The 26,300-nt window shown below is 39.5% G+C and overlaps 1 protein-coding gene across 4 annotated transcripts in view; it reads left to right on the top strand.

The window, feature by feature from the left end:
* The window catches only part of LOC308643750 (zinc finger protein 283-like), a 123,812-nt gene that overhangs the window by 30,312 nt on the left and 67,200 nt on the right, over positions 1-26,300 (top strand). The window contains exons 2-3 of one of the 4 annotated variants that reach the window (XR_014020801.1): positions 11,633-11,733; positions 12,520-12,771. The exons of the other annotated variants lie outside the window; for them this stretch is intronic. The gene's annotated coding sequence lies outside the window, so the exon portion shown is untranslated. Of the gene's footprint in view, positions 1-11,632; positions 11,734-12,519; positions 12,772-26,300 lie in introns of those variants that run through there. 4 annotated transcript variants of the gene reach the window in all.

Below are 26,300 nucleotides of genomic sequence, written 5' to 3'. Positions count from 1 at the left end.
GTGCTCCAGGTATGGGGTTCCTTGGGTGATTAGTACCGACCAGGGTACACATTTCACTAGCGCCAGAGTAAAACGATTGGCTGATACTCTGGGCATAAATTGGGATTTTCATCTGAGTTATAATCCAACGGCAGCGGGGAATATTGAAAGATTTAACGGATTGATTAAAACAAAATTACTGATGTTACATGATACCCCACTGCCACAAGCAATACTAATTGCAGTTTTTGAACTTAATTCTAGGCAAAGACTGCACAGGAAGTCACCCTTTGAGGAAACATTCCCAGGGGAAACCCAGAGCTTGGAGAACCCCAGTGAAATTGACCCTCCACGACAGTCCAGGGTTTGGATTCGGGATCGTAAGGACAGGTCAGTTCAAAAGGGGGATGCACTGGCACATGGACCAGGGAACACAATTTGGACCTCAGGAGAAAAAGGGCAATTAAGACTAACTAAGGTTAAGGATGTGGTGCCAAGGTAGAACTTGGATTGTTGTTCAATGTTTATGGATTCTTGTGATAATTTATGGTTGTATTGTAATTGGTGGTTACTTCCACTGCGTGGATTGGAGAAAAGCTATTGTGAATAATTGTACTAATAGCCCTAATAATAGCTCTACTCATAACATGACACAATGCATACAAAACTTTTTTGGATGTTACGTATTGAACTACACTGTGTGTTTCTGGGGATAACTGTTCTAGGTGTTACTAGTATTTGAGTTGATTTACTGTGTGCCTATGTTTGTGGAGCCTATTGGGAACTTGTGTAAAATTTTTCAGAGATAAAAATTGTGGCTGTAGGGCTACTGTGCCATAGCAAGCCGCATGTTACTTTCTCAAGTGCTATTACTGTTCGGAACTCTTTTTGGGTCTAACAAAACTGTTAGGAAAACTATTATCACTGACGTGATTGGCGAAGTCACCGTGAGCATCATGAAGATCACAAATACCACCCTGACCACCACACTTCTTGTCACCACGTTAGTGGCTAATCAAACTTCAACTGGCGTCACTACTCCAACTGGCGTGACGACAGTGCCCCCCACAGTATGGATCCAGAAATACAACCTTACTGAACGAGCTACTTGGTCTATGGGACGATGGATAACATCTTACTTAAGATTCCCTCAAACCATTCAGGAATGGAATGCCACTGGTGGGGGCACGGTGATCCCAGGATACTGGAAACATGCACATCGCCTAGGACAAAATCTTTCAGCAATCAGATATCTATATTGGCACACCCATGCTTTTTGTAACCACTACAACAGATGGTCAACACCTCAGAACTGTACTGGGTACTGGGAGCTATTCTCTGATGATGTGTATTCACCATTGTTCAGGACAACAACTGAAGGAGGAATGCCTAACAGGTATGACACCAATCCTCTGCGATGCCATCTGATTCAAGGAGTGTTGGACTTATGGGCACAGAAACCCTATTTTGTATACCATTGGAGGAAACTTACCAAAGTGATGAGAGTGGAAAATTACAATGCTACGGCAGCATTGGAAGGGAAAGACTGGTCTCAGGTGTATGTGATGAGAGAAGAACTGGAGGATGATGAACAATTCGAATGCGGCAAAGCATCGGAATTGGACCTTCCAACAATACAACTCGAGTTGTGGGCCCAACGGGACCTCAGTCAAAGATATATGAGATTCGACTACGAATATGAAGAATATGAAGAAGACGATGATGCTGAAGAAGGAGAAGACGAGGAGACCAGTACCACCCCTCCACTACCTACGACAGATACTCTATGGCTACTTCCATACAATGAATCCAAACCTGTAATGAACGATTGGTATGCGCAGCCAAGGGGACCACTAAAAGGGGCCAGACCAATTGCGGCCTGGCCGACAGACTTACGACCCCCTTATGGTGAGACTTGCCCAACAATATTGGAAGATTATTTAGAATACATGAGTACTAAGGATAGAAATATGACAATATGGTTGGACTATCTCCAGAACAAAACTCTTAAATTTACACATTATGTGACTTGTGTTATGGACTTTCCTAATTTGCCTATTTTTGGGAAGTTTGAAATGCTACAGTCACCAAATAAAGACTGGCTGATTACTAATATTTCCTATCCACCAATTGATGCCTGGTGGAAGATGGCTACTTTAGGTCTGGAGACATGGAGAAGCCCAGTGGTGTTGACCGACCCACTGCCACAGCCGTTCACACACAATAAGGCCCAGCCCAACTATCGATGGGCTGATGGATCTCCGAACCCTTTGGCAGTCTTGTGTGTCAGAGCAATTTTTGGACATATGCAAGATATGACACAAGGATATGCATTTGTGGGGCGAGTTTGTTTCACTATGCTGAAAGAAGAACTTACGACTTGCAGATATAGATTTTATTACATAAACCAAAAAAACCAATCAGTGAACGGATTTGGGAACTTTGCATATAGACCCTGTGCTTTCAAAACCCATGAGGATGTCTCACGGAATAGTGCATTCCGTCAATTCCACCACCAGGGGTGGATGCTGCAGGACAACAAGACAGGAAGATATATATACAAGCATGTGGAAAAAGGAAACAACAAGGAATGGAACCTCGGTGACATCAATTCAAGATTTCAGCAACCAACTTCTTCATACCCGCTGTTTAATGCCAAGACACTGTTGAACCAAGAAGCCAATGCCGCCCTAGATAAGATAAAAAACTTCATGATATGGAACTGGACATGGTGCTATAATTTTGACAAAAATAATTGTGTTAAAGAACCACACCAAGTATGGATGAATGCAACCCACGTAAGACTAGTGACAAATAACACACATAACTGGTATTCATTTGAAAACCAAACTTTTCAACCAGTTCTGATTGTCCCACCAGGAGATACGAGGAAATGGAATGTGACCTTCCTACAACCTGTATTTGCCATGAATCAATCCGCACAGACTTGGAGAGGCCAGGAACTGTCATACTGGAACATTGGAGGCCGAGGATATGATGATTTCTTTTCCTCCCTCATCCCAGTGTTCAACATATCCAACAGCACAATCTGGTACCACCTACATAATTTGTCAATCCCGATGTCTAGCCCTCGGGCTGCTTTCCGGGACACGAAGGGTGTCCCTATGGACCTATACCATTCTAACTGTGCCTGGCACCCAAACAATATGAAACTGGTACAGGGACTCCACAGACATCTATGGCACAATGATACCTCCGTGTATGACGTGCCCATGGATGCGGTGGATGATGGGTTCCTGTCTAGAGTCTGGGTCCCGGAGAGTGCTAAGTATGAAGAATTCTCCAGGCATCCGGACAAGGAATTTGAAAACACCATGCTACGACCCCACATCACGAGACTTCGGTGGGCGTATCCGGAGATTGAAGAGATTGGTATCCTAAACCATAGAACCTCATCCAAGAGTATTGCCACTAAATCTGGTGAATACAAGAGAGCAGAATTTGTGACGTGGGACTCCACAACTAATCAGGAGGAAGGATGTCCGGTAGACAGCATCTGGAATGCCAAGATCCGATATCATGTCAAAGAAGCAGACAACAAAACATTGGATTGGTGGATGACGGCAGGTATGAATTTTGAACATTGGGCTCAAAAGATATATATTGGAAAATTGCCCTATTATTTCTATATGCTAATGAAACAACCTGAAAATAATGACAACTGGGCTGTATATGATCTAGTAGCCCATGACGTAGTCCATAACACCACGGATGTGTTTGATTCATATTCTGGCAACCATGTCATCTACGCAGGAAAGTTAACCATGGATAAGTGTTACATGCAACCTGAATCCTTGAGGCCTTGTCTGATAGATAGAGGAGGATTTAATTCCACACACGGATGGGTAACTGCACATTACCCTCGTGCGGTTTTGTCACCACCCAAGAACGACCCAGTAACTAAAACCACAGGAGGTTTTATGCCCCTAGTCTCCCAACCAAAGCGCTTCCTGGTAGAGCCTGTGATTCAACCAGTGAAACTTACACTGGCACTAGGAAACTCCCTGAAGGGCAATCCGACGTGCGGAACTGGCAGCTGGAAGACGGTAGTCCCGGACATGTTCTTCTCTTTGCAGAGGAATGCGGCGGGACGGCGACCTCTCCAGCTAGCCGCCTTGGGAGCATTCCTGGCGGGAGCAGCATTGGGAGCAGCAATCGCTGGGGCTATGACTGAGGAACTTCGTGTGGAAATATCCTCGTTGCAGGCATTACAAGGCCGACAACAAGAAGTTATTTCAGGTATATCAAAGAACCTACACTCGGCAAGCCTACTTATGGATAGATTAGCATTGGAGCAAAAACTACTGAAAGAGCATATTCAGGCTGTTGAAACCCTCCACGAAGCCAGAGACAGATTTCTCTCGAAACAGATTGAAACCCTGCAAAAAACTCAAGAATGTGACCATGTTGAAGATATGATAAGAGCTGGAATTGATGATATTAAGCTCCTTTTCCAAACCGGCATGGGAAGGGAGACTTCATCTTACTTAACCATCTTGGACCCATCTGCAGATTCTTATTGTGACTCCGGCACTTGTGAACTGCGTTTATGGCAGATTACTACTAACCAACCTGTCATCGGATATCCAACTAAAGCTTTTCCACAAAGATTGGACAATGGACAATGGGTCTTCCCATATGATAGGTTTTATTGGCTTACTTGGCATGATGCTTCTTTTTATGTGTCTGAAGATAATGTGATGCAAATAGGAAAACAAACCTTTTTGGCATATAACATGCTTTCTGATGAGCCACTAACTTCTGAGATTACAGTGGCTACTCCTCAGAGCTTGTTAATGGACCTAGGCAATTATAGAATTGTTACTTGCCACCCTGTGAATTATGTGGTACAGAGATGGAAAAATATAACCTACAGCAATAATATCACATTGGAAGCTGGTTGTCACATACACAGCAATGTGATGATGGTGGAACACCATAATTTGACTGTACAGAGGCATAAATACAGCAACAAAAATGTAACCCAACATCAGATCGATTATACCAGGAGAAAAATGACTCATATCACCTATATTAGTAACCATACTTTTGGATTAAATATTTTCGTTAATATGCCTCCCGAAGGAAGAGTTTACGAACAAATGCTTAAATCTACTGATATTTTAAAGACTTATTATGAGAACCATGGCAAAATCATTGAGAACGTACATAATCAGACTAAACAGTTGCTACAAACCTTTGAGGGAGAAACCCACAAGATTAAGATGCTGGTAGACTCTGGTTATTTACAACCAAGAGATTTTAAGTATGCCTATGATTGTTCTCTTGTTGGCTTCTTTAGGAAACTTGTTCATGCTGATTTTGCTTGTATAATGAGATGGAACCCTTTTCATTGGTTTAAGGAATTACTATTTTATCTTTGTATAATTGTGTTACTCTTCTTTGGTGTTAAAATCTGTTGCAGACTCCACAGCTCCTCAACAGAACAGATTGTGATACAAGAGACTAAGAGACATGCATACAAAAACTATGAAGAAGCGCTGTAAGCAAAGACGCCGTGAGCTGCGTGAAAGAGTAGCTGAACTCAACCATTTTGCACGTTGTAGACTGTGCATACAGTATCATGTACGGGACTTTTGGTCCATAGTAGGGTACAACGTACTAGGAGAAGATGCATTTGTGACAGTAAGACATTTAGTTAAAGTATGGGCAGGATCATGCTGTAAACTACATTGTGACCTATCAAACCCCTGTGTGTTACCCAGCCTAATCTCATTTTTAAACCATGTATGGAATCATACGTATTATATGCCAGTACATGCTATGGACGTGTCACTCCGACAACGATACCCTGAACACAATAAGGTTTTATTGGGTTTATTCACTGAAATTATGAGAACGAACCATGATATCTGTTCTAATGTTAGCTTCACTCATGCTCTCGATGCCAGAGAAACATATGCATGGACCTGGTATATTAATACGATGATTCTACTTCAGAAGCGCCCCTCTATATTATCTAACAAGACACTATGCAGGCGACATGCCTCCTGCGACCAACCGCCGTTCTCCCCACGTAGCTTACAGGATTTAGCCTTAAGGCGCCTAATAGATCCTATGTTGACTTATGCATGGAAACTGACTATAATACACGTAAAACTAGACAGATTACCTATAGATTATGTAGAACCAGCTGATGATCCCTCTATTTTCTCTAGCATTTTCTGACAAGAAACTAGGCATCATGCATACAACGACCAGGAGACAGCGTAAAAATCGAAAACGTGGACGTCTTGGGAACTCCGCTGAGGAGAAGCACTTCTCCTGCTGTCGCCTGTGTCTGCAGTACCATGTGCGAGACTTTTGGAGTTATGTGGGATATAACTCATTGGGACCTGACAATTTTTACATGCTACGACACCTGGTGAAGGTTTGGGCTGGACCTAGCTGTCCCATGCATGTTCCTATTAATGAATCTTGTGCTTTACCTAATTTAATTTGTTTCCTTAACCATGTGTGGAACCATACTTATTACATGTATGTACATGCTGCTGATGTATCCAAATTAGAGAAATACCCAGAACATAATAAAGTCCTTATGGGACTTTTCACAGAAATTTTAAAAACCAACCATGATCAAAATCCATCAAATTACTCACATTACTCAAATTATTGGACCAATCATCTTAGAAACACACACCCATGGTCTTGGTATTATTGCACAGCCCTTAATTTAGAGTCCAAACCACATGGATTGTATGTTAGATCCTATTGCAAACGACCATTGTGTAACCAACCACCTTTCCAACCAAGATTATTGCAGGATATTGCTTTAAGGAAATTAGTTGAACCTATGTTTAGATATGCATGGACTGTGACCTTGGAGCATGTGCGCCTTCCCCGTTTACCAAGATATAAAATAACTTCTAACAACAGAATGTTCTTTAGCACTTTCTAGGGCAATATGTCCTGGGGAGAGATGAAGATAAACCTTTTTGGCAGAGTGGACGACAGGATACGGATACACCTGTACCAATCCGCAATTGTTCCAGCGAAGTGTGTCATTATACACGGAGCCGTTGTAAAAATCAGAAGATTGCCACGTGACGTACAATCCAGACTACAGCACTGTTCACCGGTGTCTCCTGTCGTGCCGTATCCGGTATGCTGTGAACTTTGGACTAAGATTTGTCATTATCTGAGATTTGCTATGATTGGATTTTGCTGTGATACGTCAAGACATTGTATGTTTTCTAATTGATACTCTCGGGTACTTTAACACCCTCAGTATCAAGGGGGTGGACTGTATGGAGTGAATGTTAATATTAGATGTTATATGGAATGAATATCAGCCAATAAGCATTAGATATTAAGTTACTATAATGTGTATTAGTTAATAAGTATTAGATATTAGTATTTAGTGTGTAGAATGAATATTAGTTAATAAGTATTAGGTATTAGTATTAGGTATTAAGGTACTTTAGGTAAAATGTGCTTTAAGTAAAATGCTTTGACATTAGCTATAGCAAATGTGCTTCAGGCAAACATGTTTCTCTGTTGTAAAAACATGTTGGGACAAGTATACAGCGTGTTAGATATAGATAATATTAACTCTAGGCAAATGTGTTACAAGTGCGCAGTGTGGATAAGATAGTGATGAGTGCGAAGTGTGTTAAGCATGGATAAGGTAGTGAAAAAACAAGTGATGTAAAGGAAAAACCCCAAGGTTTAAACTTAGTATAAATATAAGGCACGGAGGACAGGCAGCACCTCTCAGGTTAGGCATTGACACCAGCCGCCTGATTGGTCCGTCCGGTCTCTGCTCCGCTGCTGCTGTGTGAGGACTGCTGTGAGAATAAACGAAGCATTGGAAAGACATCTCCGTGAGTCGGTGTGGTGTGTTCGCGTCGCCGGGGATTCTGGTCCGGGTAGGACACGGCCGGGGACCCGCCTGCGGTTGACCTCCGAGACCAAGGCCCGCTCCAGCTTCGGGAGCTGCTCGCGACAAACAGGCAGCAAGCCACTCACGGTGGGCGAGGGGCAATGGATCAGCTACCTTGGCATGTGATGGAGCGTCACCGCCGCTGCACACACATGAGGTACTGGGCCCTTGCTCAGAGGCCTGGCCAGGCCCAGCTGGTCCCTCTAGGAAGGTGCAGGAGCAGGCTACAGTAGGTTAAAGAGCATGCGTAGGGCCCCAACCCCCGAGGGGGGGGGAGGCAGCGAACCCCTTCCAGGAAGTCTTGCCTATGTACAACACCATCTCAAAATTAAAAATAACAATGACTGGGGATGTCACTCAGTGGAATAATACCAAGTATATTTATTTATTTTTTGGGGCAGAGGGGGGGTACCAGGGATTGAACCCAGGGGTACTTAACCACTGAACCCCATACATCCCCAGGCTTTTCAATATTTTATTTAGCGACAGTGTCTTGTTAAGTTTCATAGGGCCTCCTTAAGTCTCTGAGGCTGGGTTTGAACTCCTGATCCTCCTGCCTCAGCCTCCCAAGCCGTTGGGATAATAGGCTGCATGACCAGGCCCAGTCCAAGTTTAATGTTCATTACAAACAAAAACAAAATTAAGAAAACCAAGTGCTTCTTAAAACCAGAATGACTTATCAAACAGTCTCCAGGGATGAGCTAGATAAATGAACTGAGGCACCATTGCTTCAGGCTTAAAGTAAGCTCACACTTTCACTTGTTACTCAAAATTTTATACTAGCAGAAGGAATCTAACTGTTCCCAGGCTCCAAGCTGACTGCCAGATCACCAAAGCCTTAAATGTTAGCACAGGGAAAGGAAACACCTTTTGAAACTATGCCCCAAACCAATGAAAACCCTAGACTCTAGGTGCCCGGCCCTCTCCCCACCCCCACCCCTGCCCCACAGCAAATACACATAAATAAACCAGTTCCCTTTATTCAAGGTCAGCCTGGCACGCTTTCAGTCGGAAATGCATCTTCTTGCTTATTGGGCAAAATTTCCAATAAAGCCTTCCCTGTGTTTGAATTTCTTTTGGTGTATTTCTCTCTCTCTCTCTCTCTCTCTCTCTCTCTCTCTCTCTCTCTCTTTAATATATATGGACACAATACCTTTATTTTGTTTATTTATTTTTATGTGGAGCTGAGAATCGAACCCATAGCCTCACATGTGCGAGGCAAGTGTTTTTCCACTGAGCCCCAGCCCCAGCCCTGGATCTCGTATTTTTTCCACCATTTCTGTACCCAAAGACCTGGCACAGTTAAGGGAGGAGAATCCCATCCCTCACTCAAAGCAAAAGAGGACTTCTCATAGATAAAGATTCTCAATCCACCATAGATTCTCTCCTCTAGGAGAAAGGCAAGTGTGCTGACTTCCAGAGAGCCAGTCATGCTCATTGACCATGCCAGAACAGAATGGAAGGTGGAAGCATATATGCCACAATTGGAAAACTGATTAGTACACAGGACTGTGGTTAGAAATTCATGCTGAACCATCCATTTGGGATGGACATTCTGGCATTTTCAAAATGGAGTTCCCAAGCTGAAAGACATGGAATTTATCTTTATCTGAAAAATTTTCCCCAGACCCACAGATACACAGTTCATTCATTCAGGATTTTGTAGGACAGGACAGAAGCAAATTTGTCTTTGGGGAGCTCATGCTTTGCTTAGTGAGACAAACTATAGACACAATAATATAATATTGTGGTCAGGACTTGAGAGTAAATAAATGGCAGAGTGATAGACATGGAGATTGGAGGGAATAGATAACAATATTTTTATTGAAGACTATGTCAACCTTTCCTAAGGTAACATTTAATAGAAGTTTATGAGAAAGAACTAAATAGAGAAAAAAAAAATAAGCTAGATAGAAAAACACTTCCTTGGGGCAGATAGCATTAATAGCCCCAATTCTTAATTACAATATATCCACACCAATACACAGAAATGGCAGCACCCTCCTAACTTGGTCAGGACAAGCCTCCCTTTTTCTGCTTCTAATGCTAGGTTTGGCCAACGGAATATAGCCAATGCAAATTAATTAAAATCATTTTCTGTTCAAAAAAATTAAACAAGAGCCAGGTGTGGTGGCGCAGGCCTGTAATCCCAGCGGCTCGGGAGGCTGAGGCAGGAGGATAGTGAGTTTAAAGCCAGCCTCAACCCCTGAGTTCAATCCCTGGTACACAAACCAACTAAACAAACATTAGTGTTTAAAGTCAATGAGAACAGAAGACTTAATTGTGCTTATATGGTATGTCGTGCCCTGTTAATTGCCTGTGATGTGCAATAAGAACCTGCCCCAGGATGGTAAAGAAGACTCTTGGGCTGCACTGAGGCCAACCCCAGCCTGAACAGCTTGTCCTGGGAAGCCCAACAACACTGCAGGAGTGGTGTTCTGAGGCATCTGTCAGAAGGACTACTGTGTCATGGGAAGACTTGCAGTCTTGCTGTAATTCACATCAGTCCTACTGGAGAACAAAGGGAAGGTCAATGTGAATATGACACCAGAGAGGAGAGGCACAGTGGGTGCTGTTGGAACCTGAGGAAGACAATGGCTTATGACATATTTTCTACTTTGCATAAGCATGCCAAATCCTGGCAATTTTACACTGGAGAAAAAGAGGCTTAGGACGAAGGCTTTCATGGTTCAAGGGTAGCCAGGCCAGGTATGAGCATGCTCACTCTGCTGATTGTTCTTTCCCCTACTGCCGCCGCACCCAGAGAGTCTACTGGGGAAATATATTAGAATAACCATCTCTCTGGCCCCGGGGTTGAATTTAAAGCTTGTATAAATGGCAGGTAGGACCAGGCCCTTCTGCCAGAGTCTACTGCATGTGGGTAAGAATCTGCCTTTTTCTATTGACCTTGGCCATTGGCCCACTCCTGTGGGGTCCCTGAAAATGCCAGTGGACACTGCCCACCAGATTTCAGTGCAGAATAAGCACTTGCATAGGTAATCACTGGCCACGTGGCTCCGTCCTTCCACCTTTCTCTTGCTCACATGGCACACTCTTCGTTAGCCCAAGGCTTCTGATCTGTTCTCATCCATGTTGGCATTTTTGGTTCTCAATAAGTAATAGTGGTCTTAGCTGTCACGTTCATGGAAGCAATTCCTGCTGTCACACTTCCACATGCACTGAGCATCCCCATACTGTATGCTGCCTCCTCACATCACCTCCACAAGGCAGGTTTCATCAGCACCTATTTCCTCTCACTGATAAAAAATGCAGCAAGTGTTGGGGCTCAGGGTAGAGCTTAGGAACCCCTGAACTCTCAGCCCAAGCCCTATAGCCATTTTCATCCTAAATACAAGGTTCTCAAAGATGAAAGTGATTAGCAGTGACAAGCTGGAACACAGTCACCCCCAGGACTTATAGTCTTGAGACCAGAACTGACAGACCCATGAGAGAAATAATATAGGACCCCATGACAGCACTGGAGAGGGAAAGTCATCTTAGAAAAAAGTAGGCTGAATGAGCTGCCTGTTCACCAGTGATGGCAGGTTGGATGGATGGGCAGAAAGGTAGCAAAAGAAAAAGGATTTTAGGAAGAAAGGCAGGGTGGTCTGTCATTGGATGGTTACCCAGAACATCAAAAATTTTCTGCCCTCCTTCCATCCACCATTTATGAAGCCCTTCATTTGCCTGATATCAAGTTTTTTTCCTAATGTATATGCTTTGCTGAAGGTCCTGTGTATTCTTCCTGTAATGAAGGTTGAGAATGAGCGCTATGAAAATGGACGAAAGCGTCTTAAAGCATACTTGAGGAACACTTTGACAGACCAAAGGTCAAGTAACTTGGCTTTGCTTAACATAAATTTTGATATAAAGTATGATCTGGATTTAATGGTAGACACATATCAAACTATATACAACTAAGTCAGAGCTTCCTACAGATAATTCAGAAACTGTTGAAAATACCTAAAAGACTTTTAAAATGGGCTTTCACTTATATTTGATATTTGGAAGAAAAGCCTTAAGGTATATGTAGGTCACTTATCACTGAATATCTTTGCCTACAGGCCTCATGAATACATTAGCCATTGGTAATCTGCCTATGTACATGGCACCTGTTTGAGCTCTCGTGCTTTGAAAAATTGTCTGTTCTTCCAGAAGACTGCATTGGAAGTACTACATTTCACCTCTGCGTGACCTCTGCTAGTAGCACTCTGAAATTGTTTTAGTTAAAGTCTTTTAGGTTATAAAATGTATTATTACTATGGATCCAGTTGTCAGGTATTATTATCAATTTTGAAGAAATAAATTTTGAGGAGGTATAAGAAAAGAATACATCTTATGAAATGTTACAATGAAGCCTACTGTTGACCTTTGACTATTAGGAGTTTTAAGTGTGTTAAAACCTGTAATGGACAATTAAGGGAATTAACCAGAGTTGTGAGCTCACCAAACAGATTTCAGTATAGATTTTGTCTTTATCAAAAGAACTTAAAGAACAAGTGACAGTTAAAATTTGAGTGGAAGAGCTTGCCGTAGTTGTTCCACATCTGGTTGTTGCTGTTTACATTCCCTTGTTGAGTCTACGTCTTCATAAGCCTACACCTTCATTTTAGCAGGTAAATGGTGAACACTTCTGCTTCACGGTCAAGACAGAATCAGAGGCTGTGGATATGGGCAACTTGTCTGTTTTCTTTTTCCATGACTATATCTACTGCCTCGTCTTGATTTATAAGCAAAACCTGGAAAACCTACAAAATAAATGTTTCGCGGTTTATCTAGAAATAATACAGAAAATATTGCTGTTATTTTTGGTGAAGAAAATCAATTTTGTATAGTTTATTTCAATCTAAATAAAATGTGAATTTTGTTTAAAAAAAAATTCTGCCCTATGTACTGTCTATGACTGTGCACCGAACCCAAGGATGAGCTCTTCATTACACCTGAAATCACCAAAGCTCAATGCCCAAGGAGGTCTACTGAACGCATGAGTTAGTGTTAAGCAACTCATCTTCACCATGGAAGACTTTTGTGGCATTCGTAATCTGATTCTGCAAAATGCTTAATTGAAATCCACATTATTTAAGTCTCATGTCTTGATATTTCAGTGTAATGAAAGGTTGGTCTGCCTCTCTCTCTCCCTCAGACACACACAAATATACTTACAACCTACCACTGAAAGCCTAATGTATCTTCAGGCTTCCATGAAGTACATTTGACAAAGTCCCATTTCCAGTGTTAACCATCACGCTCCAGCTGCCAATCAAACTACAGGTCAGACAGGTACAAGTCCTTGGGTTCTGAGAACCAAGTCTGCAAGATCAGAGAACAATACAGACTCCCCACAAATTTCCTAAAAGACATGAGGTCAAGGCACGGTTGTGGGTGGAAAAGAGTTTCTCAGTGGAACTGTTAGTTCACGTTCTGCCATCAGAGAACAGGGATATTTCCAGAAAGAATCACAGGACAAGATTATATATATATGTGTATATATGTATGCATATACACCTCAATACCACATGTAAGCTGAAAATTACAGACACACACACACACACACAATATTTGTATTTGAATTATTTATTTAAAAATAAATGAAGGCTGGGGCTGTGGGTCAGTGGTAGAGTGCTCACCTGGCATGTGTGAGGCACTGGGTTTGATCCCTGGCACCAAATAAAATTAAAACAAATAAAAATAAAATAAAGGTATTACATCCTACAACTACATACTATATATGTATGTGTATATATATATATACATATACATACACACACACACCCCCAAATATTTGCATATTTTATATATGTGTGTGTATGTATGTGTGTGTGTATATATATATATATATATATATATATATATAAATCATAACTGATAAAGGGGCTGGGGATACAGCTCAGTTGGTAGAGTGCTTGCCTAGCATTCACAAGGCCCTGGCTGGGTTCAATCCCCAGCACCATCCCCCAAATAAATAAATAATAACAATAAAAATGAGCACACCTATAATCCCAGGAGCTCCACCTGGGAGGCTGAGGCAGGAAGATTTCAAGTTTAAAGCCAGCCTCAGCAACTTAGTACAGCCCTGAAAAACTTAGGAAGACCCTGTCTCAAAAACCAAAAATATGCTGTGAATATGACTCAGTGGTTAAGCACCCCAGGCTCAATTCCTGGTACCAAAATAAATAAATAAGAAGGAAAAAAGAGGAATAAACAAAGACACTGCTCAAAAACTACAATGTGTGGCATTTATCTGTATTTGATTCAAGCAAACTCTTAAACAGAAAGGTAAAAGAGTAAGTAAAGTGCAAATAATGAAACAGCTTTATCTTTTAGTGCTACATGTTGAAACTGTCAACATACAATCCAGAGGTAGTGATAACTACTGAAGTGTGTGCAGGGGCAGGTACATGGAAACATATCTCACCATGCTTTCATGTATGTCTGAAAGTTTTCGTGATAAAAAATAAAACAATAAACCCAGAGGCAGCTCAGGAGGCAGCAGTTTCTACAGAAGGATTGGTCCAGAACATTATCGGAGGGATGACTATTCCAGGATCCCAAGTAAAGCAGGATTGAGCATGATCCAAGTAATGGATTTGTAGTCAGAAGGCCTGGGCCCTATCCTGATCTTACTCTTCCTAGCTGAGTGATGCCAGACTGGTGACACATCCCACTGAACCACAGTTCCTCATCTATGCATGGGGACATTCCACCTAGTCCACGTATTTGAAATGTGCTGTGTACCACAAACACTGGTGTTATAGGTGCTGTCAGTAACATAAACTCCTGTGTAAGCCTACTGTGACGGAGAAGCTATGATTCAAGCATTGACAAGGAGTGTAGTTGGCTTGATTAGAAGAAATACAATTCAGCCACTCCTTAGAAACAGTGAAACTGGGAAAACAGCAGCTTTTCTAGGGAACATGGGAAAACTCCAAGGACACTGCAGATGATGTTTGTGGGGGAAGGCACAACTGTCTGGCTCTTGAAGGCAAAGATCAGCCAGACACCATTTGAGGCAATTAATTGACCTCTGCTCTGCACTGCTGACCAAGATGAGCCCCCATGATATTTACACAGATTAAATTCAGCTGAGAAGTGAGCATAAGACACGGTTGTGAGACTTCCCCTTCTGAAGAAAATATTTATTTCACCCAAGGAAATGGCACCATGAGCCCACAGCTCACCACCTTAGGCAGAGCACTGTGAACAGGCCAACAGAACCAACAGAGCTTTGAAGTCAGACTCTGGGATCTCCATCTGGGGTTCTCCACTGGGCAAGGAATGCCCCACTTGAGGATCTCATCATCAATTTCATCACCTCCACCACTGGCAGAGTGGTCTGGAGGATGGGACATGAAGATATGAGGGTGCTGGATCCATCCCTAATATATAGAAGGTGCTCAAGAACAAAGCACTCCTTGTCACTAAGTGATTAGGTGTCAAGTACCTATCCCATGTATCATGGCAGGAGGTATATGATGATGTCACTCAGTCCTATTAGTAGGGATGCTACTCTCAATTTCTTGTTTATGAGGCAAAGTAGACTCCTAGGCAGATACCATCATATCAGGAATAAAAAAAGGTCCTTTAGGGAGAAAGGTGTCAATTCATAAGAGCACATAGTGATCCTCAACATTAGGCTCCTAAAGAGTGCCAAATATATGAAGGAAAAAGCCAGTATAAACAAACAGGAAAAATACACAATTATTGTTAGAGATTTCAACATTCCTCTCAATTTTCAGAACATTCCACCAAAACAGCAGGACAATTTTCCAATTTTCATTGGTTTCCAGGGTACCAGGAAGAATACTTGCTTTGAACTCTCGATCCTCTTGCCTCAGCCTCCCATGCCATTGGGATTACAGGTGTGTGCCATCAGGCCCGGCTTGTAAAGAATACTTTTAAGACACAACCTTAGTCTGAGCCACAAAACAAGTACCAAAAAAAAAACCAAAAGGATTTTAATTATACAAACTATGTTCTCTGACCACAATATAATACATTTAGAAAGTAAAAATCAGGATATCACTGGAGAGCCTATGAACTTTAAGTATACAGAAATAAGGAAAGATCACGAACAGTTTTAGGCCTACAAATTCAACAACTTTGATAAAAGAGAAATGTGTCTACATTTCTTAAAAAAAAACGAGAATTATTAAAGCTTTCATGAGAAAGAGAGAACCCAAAGAGCCCTACAGCTATTAAAATAATTGGAATTGGCTGAAACATTCCCATTAAACCTAGGCTCAAGAGGGTTCACTGGTGACATCTAAAAAATTATTGTTTTAATTGGGCTGAGAATTAAACCCGGAGCATGACACATGGTAGGGGGCAAGAGCTTCACCACTAGCTGTTCTTTTCTTTTTTAAAAAATTTTCCCTCCAGTACCAGGGGTTGAACCCAGTGGCACATAACCACTGTTCCACATCCCCAGCCCTTTTTTCTCTATGTATTTTTTTAAGAGACAAAGTGTCGCTAAGTTGTGGAGCCTGGCTTTGAACTCCCATTCCTCATGCCTCAGCCTCCCAAACTGCTGGGATTTCAGCCCTAGCTGTTTTCATTTTTAGAAAAGTTCTGACTGGATTGCTGAGTTTGGACTTGAATTTGCAATCCTCCTGTCCTCAGCCTCCCGAGTACCTGAGATTATAGACATGCACCCATGTGCTAATTTTTACCAAACATTTAAAAAAGAAATAATGATAAGTTTACACAAAATGTTGCAAAAACTTGAAGATGCAGCAACATTTCTGGCTTCATCCTATGAGACCACTGGTATTTGAATTTTTTGAAGGGAAAAAAGGTATCACAAAATTAAAGTATAGACCAATATATCTCAAGAAGACATGCAAAACCTCTAAAATTTTTGATAAATTGATCATGGCCATATAAACTATGGACATTACATCATGACCAAGTGAGAATTATCCTAAAAATGTAAGGATGTATCAGCCTTTGAAATTCAATATTTCTTGTTTAGCTTGTTGATACATAATCACAATAATGGATAATCATCTTAATAGATGCAAAACAAAGCACTGGATGTAATTCGATACCACTCACGATGAAAACTCATCACACTTTAAATAAAAGGAAAATTCCAGAAGTTTTAGAAACTGCAATAAAGCAAAGTAAATAAAACCAGACTCTGAAGGAAAATATAAAGCTGTGTCCAGCACAACTGTCTATATAGAAACATTCTATCAAAAAGCTCCTACAACATACAAATTGCTGTAATCTGATCATGGGATACGAGATCTACAGGAAGATCAACTGTATTCATTCAAGAAAACAGAAGGAGGGAAAGTAAAGACATGGAAAACATTCATTAGCCATTTTGAACATAGAAATGAAAACCTCAGTGAGAAATCAATCCACATCCACCAGAGTGACTGAAATAAAGACACTAAAATAAACACAAATTTTGGCAAAAAGGCAGAGAAACTGGGTCACATTACATATTGTTGGTGGAAATGTAAAGTTATAGAGCAACTTTAAAAATAGATTTGGCACTTTCTTAAACAATTACACATAGTCCCAAAAGTGGCTCTCCTTGGCATGTATGCTGGAAAAATGGAAACAGTCCCACAAATATCCCTAATCACATATGTCACAGCTTGATTCAAAAGCACCCACAAAACTAAAGACACCCCCAATGTACTTTCAGGGGTGTCCAATGAAGGGCTCCACGTCCACGCCATGGAACACCACGGAGCAATAACATGGACAAACATACTGACAGACACAGCAACTTGCATGGAGATTGATGCTGGATGAACAGAGCTGATCTACAAAATTTTCACAATGTGTAGTTCGTGAACACAACGTTGTTCAAACGAGAATATTATGGGTGCCCCCCTTCTTCCTGAGTACCTGGAATTCCAGGCATGCAACACTGTGTACAGCTTTTAGAAACAATTTAAGGAGGAAATAATACTAGTTTACACAGAGTTTTATAGAAATCTAGAAAGGACAGAATGAGGAATGCTTATGATATAACCCTCTATCTTGACTGGTAATCTGCACATGAATCTGAACACATGATAAAGCTGCAGAAGCATTCACACATACCAGTATATGTAACACTGGTGAATCTGAGCAAGCTTAAGCTGCACTACCTGAGACCAACTTTCTGCTTGTGCCAGCATCCTATAGTTATGCAAGATGTTATACCATTAAGAGAAATTGAGTGAAATATGTATTTCTGGCCAAATGTGGTGGCACAACCTTGTAATCCCAGCAGTTTAGGAGTCTGAAGCAGGAGGATTCACGGGTTCAAAGCTCGCCTCAGCAAAAGCGAGGCATGAAGAAACTCAGTAAGACTCTGTCTCTAAAAATAAATAAATAAAATGAGCCCCCAAACAATGGAGGGGACTGGGCTTATGTAAGTTGTTGGTGATTTAGTGTGTGTTCAAGTCTGGGCACTCAGGAATTTGAGTCCTTGAGCTGGCAGTATTAGTGGCCAGTACCGGTCAGTACCTCAGGAGAAGTTGTCTTAAAAGAGATTAGTGTTTCTAGAGACTGTCACTCCCAGTTTGAATGAGACACTTTCTCTCCATTTGTGGCCAGTGTTTAGGAGTCATCTTGGGAGAGAAGAAAATCATCACTGTATGGCTTTCTGTTCTATGTATTTCTCCTAGGCTTTACCATCTTTTTTTTTTTTTTTTTTTTTTTTTTTTTTTTTTTTTTTTTTACAGTTCAAATCCAATAATGTCATTATCGAATGCTTGGAAATATTGGAACTTTAAGTCCACATAAAACACATTTCAAACATTAAAAAAAAACACTATAACATGATGATTTTTATCTTTCATTTTATCTGTACTTCCTAAAATTCTAATAAGAAGAAATTTATTTTACTGATGAAAGATTAAAACTTAAAATAAAAGGATAAATTCTGCAAATAAAGTTACACAAAAATATTAAAGTCATTGTAAAAATTATTTTAAATCAATAGTTCCTCTATATCATAGCAACAAGTATCAGACAGTGATTTTTTAGGGGGGCGTGTAGTTCTAAGGATCACTTCCAGGGCCAATCACAACCCCAGCCCCCTTCAATTATTTTACTGTTAGTATTATTCATTTATTTATTCATTTACTTAGAGAATGTGTCCAACTAAATTCTCCAGGCTGGCTTTCACTTGTGCCTTCTTCCTCTTGAGTGGGTGGAATTACAGACATGGCTATTTGCCTTCAGCAGTAATTGAACTTTTGAAATAGCACCATTTATGATAGACATAAAAAAGGTTAAGTACTTATAAATAAGTTTCACAACCCATCAAAGAAACCTTCAGATAACAACCCGAGGTAGATTCAGAACAGTGTGGGCAGTAAGGCCAGGATGGCAAAGAAGGAAGCCAGAGGCAGATCCAGACAGTAAGAGCACAATGAGGGTCCCCTAATAAGGCCAAATTCCTAGCTGAGAAATGTGCCCATGGACACAAATGGGGAATCAGCAGAAAGACTAAAATAGATCTGTACACACGTGATTCCAATGAGCAAAAGTAAGGAGAGAGTAGAGGGAGAAAAGTTTGAAAAAGGAGGAAGGCCCAAAACCTATGAAAAGAACCAGTCAGTACTGTCCTTTAGGATTCCAGGTTGTGGTTCCAGGGTACCTTTTCTTCAGAGAAGTCTGTTACTTATCTACCTTTGCTCTTGCAAAAATCCTGCTGCTTTCTTACTATCTTTCTGTCCTGTTCAATTCTTTGCTGAGTTAAGAAACTAACTCAATGGTAAAAATAAATAAATAAATAAATAAATAAATAAATAGAATTTAAAAAATAAATAGAATAAAAATAAATAGAATAAAATAAAAATCAAAAAAGATTTTTGATGTCGGGAGCGGTGGCATACGCCCCTAATCCCAACAGCTTGGGAGACTGAGACAGGAGGATTGAGAGTTTAAAGCCAGCCTCAGCAATGAGGAGGCACTAAGCAACTCAGTGAGGCCCTGTCTCTAAATTAACTACAAAAGAGAGCTGGGAATGTGGCTCAGCGGTCAAGTGTCCCTGAGTTCAATACCTGGTACCAAAAGAAAAGAAATCAAAACTTTTGATATGAAATATTTAAGAGCTAGGGCTGTGGCTAAGTGGTAGAGCACTTGCCTAGTATGTATGAGTCACTGAGTTCAATCCTAAGCACCACCTAAAAAATAAAATGAATTTATTAAGATAGTATTTAAGGCTTACATCCTGAAAAGTATGCACGATACTTAAAAGAAATTAAGAAAAGACCCAAAGAAATTGAGATATATATATATATCATGGTCATATATGAAAAGATTCAGTATTTTTATAAATTTAAATTTTTCCTTATATTTTTCCTTATAAATTTATTGTAACTCCAAACATAGGCCTTGCAAGGTTTTTTAATAAAAATATTTTTTGTTGTAGATGGACACAATGCCTTTATTCTATTCACTTATTTTTATGTGGTGCTGAGGTTCTAACCCAGCGCCTCACACTTGCTAGGCAAGCACTCTACCACTGAGGTACAACCACAGCCCCCACAGCACGCCTTTTTTTCTGGACACTGAAAAGTTGAATCTAAAATGCAGTAAAAGAGCAAAGAATACAAAAGAGTTAAAACAGATTTAAATGTGTTAAAACAGCAGAAAAGAAAAAAAAAGAATAGAAGAGTTAAAAGAGATTTAAATATAAGAGTTAAAACAGCAGAAAAGAAAAATGTTGGAGAGTGCTGTGGTTTGGCTCAGTGGTAGAGTCCTTGTCTAGCATGTGTGAGGCACTGGGTTTCATTGTCAGCACCACATACCAATAAATAAATAAAATTTAAAAATTTTGACAATGTGCAACAGTTGCAAAGAAAGTGCTTGGCATATTCTTAAAGTGTACACCAATCTCATGGTCAACATATTCCACTCCTGGGCATCAACCAAGGGAAACACAAACTTGGTTCTACACAAATACCACAGAGAAATGTCTGTACTAAGTGTGTTAATGAGAGGTAAATTTCCATGTATATCAAGGGTGAATAAGTGAATGGATAAACAAATTTTTTTTTTTTTAGGGAAATGGAAACTTTAATAGCTGAAAAGAGTTAAAAAAAATAGAGTGATTTTTTTTCAAGACAGTGTTACATGGGTTGTCTGATTATATATGGTAAAATAATTTCCAATATGGTTCTCTGTGTAATCACAACTCTGTCGGCCTTTTCCCCTTCAAGCCAAGATATAATTCTTGCTAATTTCACTGAAATTCCCTGCTGTTTCTTTTTTTTTTTTATAATATTTTATTGTTGGTTGTTCAAAACATTACATAGTTCTTAATATACCATATTTCACAGATTGATTCAAGTGGGTTATGAACTCCCATTTTTACCCCGTATACAGATTGCTGTGTCACATCAGTTACATTTCCATTGATTTATAAATTGCCTTTCTAGTGACTGATGTATTCTGCTGTCTATCCCATTCTCCACTATCCCCCCTCCCCTCCCCTCCCCTCCCCTTCTCTCTCTCCACCCCCTCTACTAAAAATCGTTTCTTCCACTTATATAATTTTTATCCTACTACTCCTTTCCTCTTATATGTAATTGTGTATAACCCTGAGGCTCACCTTCCAATTCCATGCAATTTCCCTTAACTCTCCCTTTCCCTCCCGCCTATCATCCCTGTTTAATGTTAATCTTCTTCTCCAGCTCTTCCTCTCTACCCTGTCCTTGGTTACTCCCCTTATATCAAAGAAGACATTTGGCATTTGTTTTTTAAGGATTGGCTAGCTTCACTTAGCATAATCTGCTCTAATGCCATCCATTTCCCTCCAAATTCTATGATTTTGTCATTTCTTAATGCAGAGTAATACTCCATTGTGTATAGATGCCACATTTTTTTAATCCATTCATCTATTGAAGGGCTTCTAGGTTGGTTCCACAATCTTGCTATCGTGAATTGTGCTGCTATGAACATCGATGTAGCAGTATCCCTGTAGCATGCTCTTGTTAGGTCTTTAGGGAATAGACCGAGAAGGGGAATAGCTGGGTCAAATGGTGGTTCCATTCCCAGCTTTCCAAGAAATCTCCACACTGCTTTCCAAATTGGCTGCACCATTTTGCAGTCCCACCAACAATGAACAAGTGTACCCATTTCCCCGCATCCTCGCCAGCACTTGTTGTTGTTGGACTTCTTAATGGAACAAATTTTAATATATACAAAAGAAATTTTCAGTACTGAAATGGTAGGCATAGATACACACAACATGTGAAACTCAAAAACTTGCTAGAAGATGGACAAGAACACATAGAATGTATGATTATATAACATATTAAAAGGTTGGGGTCATAGCTCAGTGGTATAGTGCTTGCCTATCATGTGTGAGGCACTGGGTTCAATTCCCAGCATTGGATATAAGTAAATTAATAATAAAATAAAGGTCCATTGACAACACACATACAAACAAAAAAAGATTACAGTGAGAAAAGGCACAGCAGCAGTTTCATGCAAGTAAGAGGGTAATAAAGGGGAAGCAGAAAAATTCTGGGCGGAATGGATATATTTATTACGATGGATGTGCAGAAGGTTCTTCAGGGCACAACCTAAACCTGTCTGAATTATTATAAATCAATTATACCTCAACAAAGTGTAAGGAAAAAACCCTGCCAAGTCATGTAGTATAAGCTTAAATTAAAAAAGGGTCCAAGGAACTAAAGGCTTGAGTAGGGAAAGGTAAACATAAGAACAAAAAAATATTTCTAAGTAGTAGAACATGTATATATAAACAAGCCACTGTGAGCAGTAGAACATGGTAAAAGCAATGATATATAGCAGCATTATCAAGCCAAGTTGTGGGAAAATAAGAGTTGCTTCTAAGGGACCACAAGTTCAAACTATTTTATTGTAATAGAAAAATGCTATTTGTCTTTTTAATTCTAATTCTCTCAAAAGTATAATGTTGATTTTTTCCACAGGTTACATGACACAGGTTGAACATAAAATGTAGAAAGAGGGGAATCTGGCTGTATTTTAATTAGCCAAACAGCACGATTTTTAAAACTTTCCAACAACGCCACTCTTTCCCTTGATATTTTTTGTGATCAAAATATATTTTACTGGTGCTGGGGTTGTGGCTCAGAGGTGGAGGGCTTGCCTAGCATGCATGAGGCAGGCACCAGGTTTTATTTATCCTCAGCCCCACATAAAAATAAAATATTGTGTCCACCTACATGTAAAATAAACACACACACATTACTAATAATTCTATGTGTGTAATATGTAATATGTTTAACTGAATGCAGTTTTTAAAAAAATTCTCAGTTTTAATTCCCAACAGGGTGAATATTGGTAGGTAAAATAAACATAAATAAAAGCTCTTTAGATTTTTCACTGTTGGAGAAGTGAACATCAATGAGTTCTCAGGCAGGCCCCTTGAGAGGGAAAACTGCACTGCTAAGGCATAGCATACCATCCTGAGGAAGAGTCACCACATTCTAGAGGGATGTTTCTCCATATGTGGGCTGCAGATGTAGCTGGTACTGACCATGCCTCCATCGTAAAAAGATCAGCATAGGAATCCAGACTCAACCTTTAGAAACATGTACCATCTAATACTGACACACAAACCAACATATGATTTGCATTTTGAGTATCTTAGATGTTTTCATCTCATTTTTCTACATATGCATTTTCATTGTATCTTGTATGAGTGTTGTTCTTCAGCAGTTTGGAATTGTTTAAAAATTTTCTTTCACCATGGAACCATGGAGAAACAGATAAGTACATGTCTTTCAATAACTAACAATTGGTATGATCCCTAAAGCAAAATGTTATAATTAGAAAGTAATTCTACTTCATTAACAACAATGAAGAGGGCTTCCTCTCTATATACAGTATTTCTAATACAATTATCAATGCAATCACACTTACCATGTGAATTGGCAATGACAAAGAAAATTATGCATACTCTTTTCAGTGAAGAAGTTTTCCATGGGACTCACAAATGGATTGATTTGTTGCTGAATGTCCCAAATATTGTGTCCTGAAACAGATGTACTAAAACTCATGTATTTTGAATGATTTTAGGCGAAATCAATCCCTTTTTTTTTTTTAAATCATGATTGTAACTTTCATCTGGGGAGGAAAATATTGACTGAGAAGATCCACAGAAAATTTTCTTGGAATATTGTAAATATTCTATGCTTAACAGCAATAAAATTTTATTGGTGTACTTTTCAAAACTGCACAGTTAATATTTGTTAGATTCAATATGTGTCCATCTGAACACACCAGAAACTTAATAAAGTGGGATTTGGATGGGAAGCAGGTAGGGACATAGAAAAAGTAGAAATAGCAGATAATTAGCAGATGTTGAATCTAGTTGACAAGTATATTGTACTATTCAGTTTATTTTACATATTTTTAAAATTTTATGTAATGAAACATTTGTATTAATGTAATTAGTTGATGTATACTAGTTGTTAAAATCTTGGTTGCTTATTGGATTAGTATAGAAGGAACTGATTTTTGTTGTATTCTGATCAAGACTGATTTTACTTTGTGATACAAAAGTATCTACTGTGTGAACATTTATGAAACTTCACATGAATACTTAGTCTGTGTGTATGTTTTGTGTGAACATCATATATCAATGCAAATGGCAAATGTAATTGATTTGCTCAAAGTAAAGTATCTTAGAATAACAGCAACAATTTGCTTTTTGCTTTAAAGTAGGACATGTTTACTCTTCTTATGGATTTTAATATTCTAAGGCATTTATATATGTGCTAACCCTGGTGGGGGAAGAAAAGTTATCTTTTCATTTCATTTTGGCCCCAATTTGGTAAGTGGCCTTTTAAAAATTTATTTATTTTTCAATACAGGTATGAGCCCAAATGTGCTTTACCACTGAGTTGCATCTTCAGCCCTTTTAGTTTTTGTTTTAATTGTGAGAAAGATCTTTACTAAGTTGTTGACACTGATGTCTAATCTACATTCCTTCTGCCTCAGCCTCCTGAGTTGCTGGGATTACAACATGCAGCATCATACCCAGTTTGACTTTCTTTTGGATTGAAATATTTCCCAGTAAAACCTTTCCCACACTGATGCTCATACAGGCAGAGTACAAACCGCAGTGCCATGTCAATATTGTAATCTCAGAAAGTGTGAAAGTGTGAATTGAGTTCAAAGACTAAAAAAAAAAAAAAAGTCTCTCAAAGATGACTGTGTGCAAAGGATAGAAATTAGGTAATGCAAGTGCTGTGGTTTGTGTAGGTCTTCCACAATGGTTAACACATTAAAAGCTTGGTTCCCAGTGTACTCGTCACTGTTACAATGAAATGATGACTTCCACAATACTCAGGTATTGGGTTAAAATGTAGCTGGAGGAAATGTTTCCCCAGCAGATCTGTTTTGGGTACTTGCTTTCACAGTAAGAGGTTGTTTCAGGTACAGTGTTTTCCATTAGTCTAGGTTGAAAATGATAAATAGCTTACAATTACCAAAAAGGAATTAAAACATTGCATATGTATGAAGTGCAGTAAACACTTTCCAGTTTAACCCATGATAAGAAATTTAAAAAATGTTTAAATTTTATTTCTTTAGCTATTTATTCACATTATTCCAGGGTTTCCAAAACAGGTAATGTGTTCTCTTATGAACATTCTAAAAATAAGTACACAGGATATATAATTCTAAAAGGAATCCTGCTTTTATTGCAGACATTTTGCTTTATTTCCTTGTTTTTCTAGAGCATCTGCAGGATTAGTTTGGTATAGAACACTTTGAGTTTTAGAGTCTGGCAGTAGTGAGTAAAAGTTTCATCCCAGACTAGACTTTTAGTAGATGAAGTGCTTGGAAAATTTCCCTAATTTGAAAAGTCACAAAAACTTTATCTGTGTTGGGGTTGGGGGGAAGCAGAATAAAAGACTGCAAAAACAGCCCCAGTTCTTCATTCTCCCCAGCCCTTGGCACTGTGTTTTTTTTTTTTTTTTTCAGTTCCATTTGCACACAGTATGTTCTTGCCAAGCATTGGATGTAGGATGGTCTATATACTTTGCCAATAGAATGCAGTGAGCATGATAGTGTACCAGTTTTTTTCCCTTGGATTTATTATTATTATTATTATTATTATTATTATTATTATTATTATTTTATTTGTATGTGACAGCAGAATGCATTACAATTCTCATTACACATATAGATCACAATTTTTCATATCTCTGTTTGTATATAAAGTATGTTGACCAATTTGTGTCTTCATACATGTACTTTGGATAATAATGTCCATCACATTCCACCATCATTTCTAACCCCATACCCCCTCCCTTCCTTTTTCATCCTTCTGCCCTATCTAGAGTTTGTCTATTCCTCCCGTGCTCCCTCTCCCTACCCCTGTATGAATCGGCCTCTATATATCAGAGAAAACATTCGGCATTTGGGTGGTTTTTTTTTTTTT

This window comes from Spermophilus citellus (assembly GCF_964194105.1).
Source record: "Spermophilus citellus genome assembly, chromosome: 3".
Lineage (NCBI taxonomy): Eukaryota > Metazoa > Chordata > Mammalia > Rodentia > Sciuridae > Spermophilus > Spermophilus citellus.
The sequence above is the reverse complement of the archived record's forward strand: the minus strand, read 5'-3'. Positions and strand labels throughout refer to the sequence as shown.